Genomic DNA, 8,224 nt, shown 5'->3' with positions numbered 1-8,224 from the left:
CGCCACGGGATCTCGCCTCATTGTCTCCTCCGGCTGTACCGTGTGCCGCTGCCTGTGTTGCATGCCTTTTCTGCGGGATCCGAGCCGGATTGCCTAGCCAAACTCCACGACCGAACTTTTTTTTAGGGGACGACCGAACATCTATTTTGTGTGGATTCGTCTGATCACTTTTTATTTTCTTGTTAGCACATCTTGTGTTTGTGTTGGCGGTGCGTCTAATTGGTCGACACATTTGGTTTATCTGGCGGTCAAATGTACATATTTTTTTAAATGCATATGTCTAACTAAAAAAACATTGCATATAATTCACAACCAAATAAGCACATAGTACTACAATAATAAATAGTTTACAACCGAATAAAAATCACAAACTTTATAATTAAATTTAATTGTAGCAAATACATCGAAGGAAAATGAACCGATACATGTGCTAGTTACCAAGGTAAGTCCACATGTGCTCAACCAAATTATTTTGGAGTTGAATGTGATTTTGTCAATCATACATTTCATGAAATTGGATAAACTATAGAAACATCGCCGGTTCTTGGTGCTCAGGCACAACATTTTACATGCCTCTTGTACGAACCCTACCAATCAAATAGGCAGTTCTTTCACTTCCAGTGCGTACAATCTATATTACCAAGCATTCCTGGAAAGCCTCTATTTGCATTGATCGCCAATAGTCAGGTTGTATCTGCAACATTTGGCGCTCAAGTACTCAGGGCCAAACACTGCCTTGCAGAACCTATACATTGATGTGAGGCATGTGGACTCACTCATGCGTACATACTCATCTACAAGATCACCAGGAATTCCGTATGCAAGCATACGAATAGCCTGAGTGCATTTCTGGTAAGAAGAGAAGCCAGCCTTTTCAAGGGCATCCTCCTTTCACTCAAAGTAATTATCATATGCTACCACTCTGTTGTAGGGTGAAGACCCTAAGTAGAGATCTTTCACGAATTAGAGGGGGGGTCCACGAAGAATGCTAAGAACAAGAGGGGAAATCACAAAAGTAACACTCAAGAACAAGTCCAATCACACATCCACTAGACCAACAAACACATGAGATTCACAAGGTACAAGAACAATCAAAGGGAAAATAAGGTACATGATAAAAGTTCATCCCAAATCCTATGAAGGAGATGAGGTCTTGATGATCTACATAGATCCTTCCCACAAGGAGGTCTTGAATCCCTAAGGATCTTCTTCAATGGAGGTCTTGAACTACAACGGAGTGTTCTCTCACTCTTAAGAGGAATCCCACAAGGGGAGGTACATGAGCTAAATTCTAATGTCTAGATCTATTCTTAGCTAAGCTTAAATGGAGGAGATGGAGGAGTATATATAGTCCTAGGGGTTGAAGGGGTGAGCAGGGGTGAAACGGTTATTACAAGGACAAAGCTCGCAGCTACACACAGGGGCCCCCGTGTGCACGGGGTAAGTGGAGCCTGTCCGCATGGGGTCTCCAGCGACCTGACGCATTAGTCCGTGCACACGGGGTGTGTGAGGCCCGTGGAGACTGAAGGGAATATGCCCTAGAGGCAATAATAAAGTTATTATTTATTTCCTTATTTCATGATAAATGTTTATTATTCATGCTAGAATTGTATTAACCGGAAACATGATACATGTGTGAATACATAGACAAACATATAGTCACTAGTATGCCTCTACTTGACTAGCTCATTAATCAAAGATGGTTATGTTTCCTAACCATAGACATGTGTTGTCATTTGATTAATGGGATCACATCATTAGGAGAATGATGTGATTGACATGACCCATTCCGTTAGCCTAGCACTTGATCGTTTAGTATATTGCTATTGCTTTCTTCATGACTTATACATGTTCCTGCAACTATGAGATTGTGCAACTCCCGTTTACCGGAAGAACACTTTGTGTGCTATCAAACGTCACAACATAACTGGGTGATTATAAAGGTGCTCTACAGGTGTTTCCGAAGGTACATGTTGGGTTGGCATAATTCGAGGTTAGATTTTGTCACTCCGATTGTCGGAGAGGTATCTCTAGGCCCTCTCGGTAATACTCATCACCTAAGCCTTGCAAGCATTGTAACTAATGAGTTAGTTATAAGATGATGTGTTATAGAACGAGTAAAGAGACTTGCCGGTAACGAGATTGAACTAGGTATTGGATACCGACGATCAAATCTCGGGCAAGTAACATACCGATGACAAAGGGAACAACGTATGTTGTTATGCGGTTTGACCGATAAAGATCTTCGTAGAATATGTAGGAGCCAATATGAACATCCAGGTTCCACTATTGGTTATTGACCGGAAACAGTTCTAGGTCATGTCTACATAGTTCTCGAACTCGTAGGGTCCGCACGCTTAAGGTTTCGATGACAGTTATATTATGAGTTTATGAGTTTTGATGTACCGAAGGAGTTCGGAGTCCCGGATGAGACCGGGGACATGACGAGGAGTCTCGAAATGGTCGAGACGTAAAGATCGATATATTGGACGACTATATTCGGAGTTCAGAAAGGTTCCGAGTGATTCGGGTATTTTTCGGAGTACCGGAAAGTTACGGGAATTCGCCGGGGAGTATATGGGCCTTATTGGGCCATACGGGAATAGAGGAGAGAGGCCGAAAGGAAGGAGGCGCACAGCCCCCCTCTGGTCCGAATTGGACAAGGGGTGCAGCCCCCTTTTCCTTCCTCCACTCCCCCTCTTTCCCCCTTCTCCTACTCCAACAAGGAAGGAGGGAGTAGGACTCCCCTTGGCGTGCCCCTCCTAGGCCGGCCGCCCCCTCCCCCTTGCTCCTTTATATACGGGGGCAGGGGGGCACCTCTAGGCACAACACAAGTTGATCTATGGATCGTTCCTTAGCCGTGTGCGGTGCCCCCCTCCACCATATTCCACCTCGGTCATATCGTCGCGGAGTTTAGGCGAAGCCCTGCGCCGGTAGAGCATCATCATCGTCACCACGCCGTCGTGCTGACGGAACTCATCGCCGAAGCTTTGCTGGATCGGAGCCCGGGGATCGTCATCGAGCTGAACGTGTGCTGAACTCGGAGGTGTCGTACATTCGGTACTTGGATCGGTCGGATCGTGAAGACGTACGACTACATCAACCGCGTTGTCATAACGCTTCCGCTTACGGTCTACGAGGGTACGTGGACAACACTCTCCCCTCTCATTGCTATGCCATCACCATGATCTTGCGTGTACGTAGGAAATTTTTTGAAATTACTACGTTCCCCAACAGTGGTATCAGAGCCTAGGTTTTATGCATTGATGTTATATGCACGAGTAGAACACAAGTGAGTTGTGGGCGATACAAGTCATACTGCTTATCAGCATGTCATACTTTGGTTCGGCGGTATTGTTGGATGAAGCGGCCCGAACCGACATTACGCGTACGCTTACGCGAGACTGGTTTTACCGCCGTGCTTTGCACACAGGTGACTAGCGGGTGTCAGTTTCTCCAACTTTAGTTGAAAAGAGTGTGGCTACGCCCGGTCCTTGCGAAGGTTAAAACAGCACCAACTTGACAAACTATCGTTGTGGTTTTTGATGCGTAGGTAAGAACGGTTCTTGCTAAGCCCGTAGCAGCCACGCAAAATTTGTAACAACAAAGTAGAGGACGTCTAACTTATTTTTGCAGGGCATGTTGTGATGTGATATGGTCAAGACGTGATGCTATATTTTATTGTATGAGATGACCATGTTTTGTAACCGAAGTTATCGGCAACTGGCAGAAGCTCTATGGTTGTCTCTTTGTTGCATAAGATGCAAGTGCCAAATAATTGATTTACTTTATCGCTATGCGATAGCAATAGTTGCAAGAGCAATAGTTGGCGAGACGACCATGTGACGACACATTGATATAGATCAAGATGATGAAGATCATGGTGTCGTGCCGGTGACGATAGAGATCATGACAGTACTTTGGAGATGGAGATCAAAGGCGCAAGATGATCATGGCCATAATATCATGTCAAGTATTTTGATTGCATATGATGTTTATCTGTTATACATCTTATTCTGTTTTGTTTGACGGTAGCATTATAAGATGATCTCTCACTAATTATCAAGAAGTGTTCTCCCTGAGTATGCACCGTTGCCAAAGTTCGTCGTGCCCAGACACCACGTGATGATCGGGTGTGATAAGCTCTACGTCCATCTACAACGGGTGCAAGCCAGTTTTGCACAGGCGGAATACTCAGGTTAAACTTGACGAGCCTAGCATATGCAGATATGGCCTCGGAACACGAAAACCAAAAGGTCGAGCGTGAATCATATAGTAGATATGATCAACATAGTGATGTTCACCATTGAAAACTACTCCATCTCACGTGATGATCGGTTATGGTTTAGTTGATTTGGATCACGTGATCACTTAGAGGATTAGAGAGATGTCTTTCTAAGTGGGAGTTCTTTAGGAATATGATTAATTGAACTTAAATTTATCATGAACTTAGTCCTGATAGTATTTTGCAAATTATGTTGTAGATCAATAGCTCGCATTGTTGTTTTCATATGTTTATTTTGATATGTTCCTAGAGAAAATTGTGTTGAAAGATGTTAGTAGCAATGATGCGGATTGGATCCGTGATCTGAGGTTTATCCTCATTGCTGCATAGAAGAATTATGTCCTTAATGCACCGCTAGGTGACAGACCTATTGCAGGAGCAGATGCAGACGTTATGAACGTTTGTCTAGCTCAATATGATGACTACTTGATAGTTAAGTGCACCATGCTTAACGGCTTAGAATCGGGACTTCAAAGACGTTTTGAACGTCATGGGCCATATGAGATGTTCCAGGAATTGAAGTTAATATTTCAAGCAAATACCCGAGTTGAGAGATATGAAGTCTCCAACAAGTTCTATAACTAAAAGATGGAGGAGAATCACTCAACTAGTGAGCATGTGCTCAGATTGTCTGTGTACTTCAATCGCTTGAATCAAGTGGGAGTTAATCTTCCAGATAAGATAGTGATTGACAGAATTCTCTAGACACCATCACTAAGTTACTAGAACTTCGTGATGAACTATAGTATGCAAGGGATGACGAAAACGATTCCCGAGCTCTTCGTGATGTTGAAATCGACGAAGGTAGAAATCAAGAAAGAGCATCAAGTGTTGATGATTGACAAGACCACTAGTTTCAAGAAAAGGGCAAAGGGAAGAAAGGGAAACTTCAAGTAGAATGGCAAGCAAGTTACTGCTCAAGTGAAGAAGCCCAAGTCTGGACCTAAGCCTAAGACTAAGTGATTCTACTGCAAAGGGACTGGTCACTGGAAGTGGAACTACCCCAAGTATTTGGCGGATAAGAAGGATGGCAAAGTGAACATAGGTATATTTGATATACATGCTATTGATGTGTACTTTACTAGTGTTTATAGCAACCCCTTGGTATTTGATACTAGTTCAGTTGCTAAGAGTAGTAACTCGAAACGGGAGTTGCAGAATAAACAGAAACTAGTTGAGGGTGAGGTGACGATGAATGTTGGATGTAGTTCCAAGATTGATATGATCATCATCGCACACTCCCTATACTTTCGGGATTAGTGTTGAACCTAAATAAATGTTATTTGGCGTTTGCGTTGAGCATGAATATGATATGATCATGTTTATTGCAATACGGTTATTCATGTAAGTTAGAGAATAATTATTGTTCTGTTTACATGAATAAAACCTTCTATGGTCATACACCCAATGAAAATGGTTTGTTGGATCTCGATCGTGTGATACACATATTCATAATATTGAAACCAAAAGATGTAAAGTTAATAATGATAGTGCAACTTATTTGTGGCACTGCCGTTTGGGTCATATCGGTGTAAAGTGCATGAAGAAACTCCATAACGATGGATTTTTGGAATCACTTGGTTATGAATCATTTGATGCTTGCGAACCGTGCCTTTTGGGCAAGATGACTAAAACTCCGTTCTCCGGAACAATGGAACGAGCTACTGACTTATTGGAAATAATACATACCGATGTATGCGATCCAATGAGCGTTGATGCTCGTGGCAAGTATCATTATTTTCTGACCTTCACAAGATGAATTGAGCAGATATGAGTATATCTACTTGATGAAACATAAGTCTGAAATAATTGAAAGGTTCAAAGAATTTCAGAGTGAAGTGGAAAAATCATTGTAATAAGAAAATAAAATTTCTGCGATCTGATCGCGAAGACGAATATTTGAGTTACGAGTTTGGTCTTCAATTAAAACGATGTGGAATAGTTTCACAGCTCACGCCACCTGGAACACCACAACGTTATGGTGTGTCCGAACGTCGTAACCGCACTTTATTGGATATGGTGCGATCTATGATGTCTCTTACCGATTTACCGCTATCGTTTTGGGGTTATGCATTAGAGACAGCCGCATTCACTTTAAATTGGGCACCATCAAAATCCGTTGAGACGACGCCTAATGAACTGTGGTTTGGCAAGAAACCAAAGTTGTCGTTTCTTAAAGTTTGGAGTTGCGATGCTTATATGAAAAAGTTTCAACCTGATAAGCTCGAACCCAAATCGGAGAAGTGCGTCTTCATAGAATACCCAAAGGAAACTGTTGGGTACTCCTTCTATCACAAATCCAAAGGCAAAACATTCGTTGCTTAGAACGGATCCTTTCTAGAGAAGGAGTTTCTCTCGAAAGAAGTGAGTGGGAGGAAAGTAGAACTTGATGAGGTAACTGTACCTGCTCCCTTATTTGAAAGTAGTTCATTACAGAAATCTGTTCCTGTGACTACTACACCAATTATTGAGGAAGTTAATGATGATGATCATGAAACTTCAGATTAAGTTACTACAGAACCTCGTAGGTCTTCCAGAGTAAGATCCGCACCAGAGTGGTACGGTAATCCTATTCTGGAAGTCATGTTACTAGACCATGATGAACCTACGAACTATGAGGAAGCGATGATGAGCCCAGATTCCACGAAATGGCTTGAGGCCATAAAATCTGAGACATAATCCATGTATGAGAACAAAGTATGGACTTTGATTGACTTGCTTGATGATCAGCAAGCCATGTTAAATAAATGGATCTTCAAGAGGAAGACGGACACTGATAGTAGTGTTACTATCTACTAAGCTCGACTTGTTGCGAAAGGTTTTCAACAAGTTCAAGGTGTTGAATACGATGAGATTTTCTCACTCGTATCGAAGCTTAAGTCTGTCTGAATCATGTTAGCAATTGCCACATTTTATGAAATCTGGCAAATGGATGTCAAAACTGCATTCCTTAATGGATTTATTAAAGAAGAGTTGTATATGATGCAACCAAAAAGTTTTTGTTAATCCGAAAGATGCTAACAAAGTGTGCAAGCTCCATCGATCCATCTATGGACTGGTGCAAGCATCTTGGAGTTGGAATATACGCTTTGATGAGTTGATCGAAGCATATGGTTTTATACAGACTTTTGGAGAAGCCTGTATTTACAAGAAAGTGAGTGGGAGCTCTGTAGCATTTTCTAAAACTATATGTAGATGACATATTGTTGATTGGAAATGATATAGAATTTCTGGATAGCACAAAGGAATACTTGAATAAGAGTTTTTCAATGAAAGACCTCGGTGAAGCTACTTACATATCGGGCATCAAGATCTATAAGATAGATCAAGACGCTTGATAAGATTTTTTCAATGAGTACATGCCTTACTAAGATTTTGAAGTAATTCAAAATGGAACAGTCAAAGAAGGAGTTCTTGTCTGTGTTGCAAGGTGTGAAGTTGAGTAAGACTCAAAACCCGACCATGGCAGAAAATAGAAAGAGAATGAAAAGTCATTCCCTATGCCTCAGTCATAGGTTCTATAAAGTATGCTATGCTGTGTACCAGACCTATTGTATTCCTTGCTCTGTGTTTGACAAGGGAGTACAATTCTGATCTAAGAGTAGATCACTGGACAGCGGTCAAGAATATCCTTAGTGAGGACTAAGGAGATGTTTCTCGATTATGGAGGTGATAAAAGAGTTCGTTGTAAAAGTTACATCGGTGCAAGCTTTTTCACCGATCCAGATGACTCTAAGTCTCAATCTGGATACATATTGAAAGTGGGAGCAATTAGCTAGAGTAGCTCCGTGCAGAGCATTGTAGACATAGAATATTTGCAAAATACATACGGCTCCGAATATGACAGATCCGTTGACTAAACTTCTCTCACAAGCAAAACATGATCATACCTTAGTACTCTTTGGGTGTTAATCACATAGCAATGTGAACTAGATTATT

The sequence above is a fragment of the Triticum dicoccoides genome, chromosome 7B (genome assembly GCF_002162155.2).
Source record: "Triticum dicoccoides isolate Atlit2015 ecotype Zavitan chromosome 7B, WEW_v2.0, whole genome shotgun sequence".
Taxonomy (NCBI): domain Eukaryota; kingdom Viridiplantae; phylum Streptophyta; class Magnoliopsida; order Poales; family Poaceae; genus Triticum; species Triticum dicoccoides.
Note: the sequence above shows the minus strand (reverse complement) of the source record.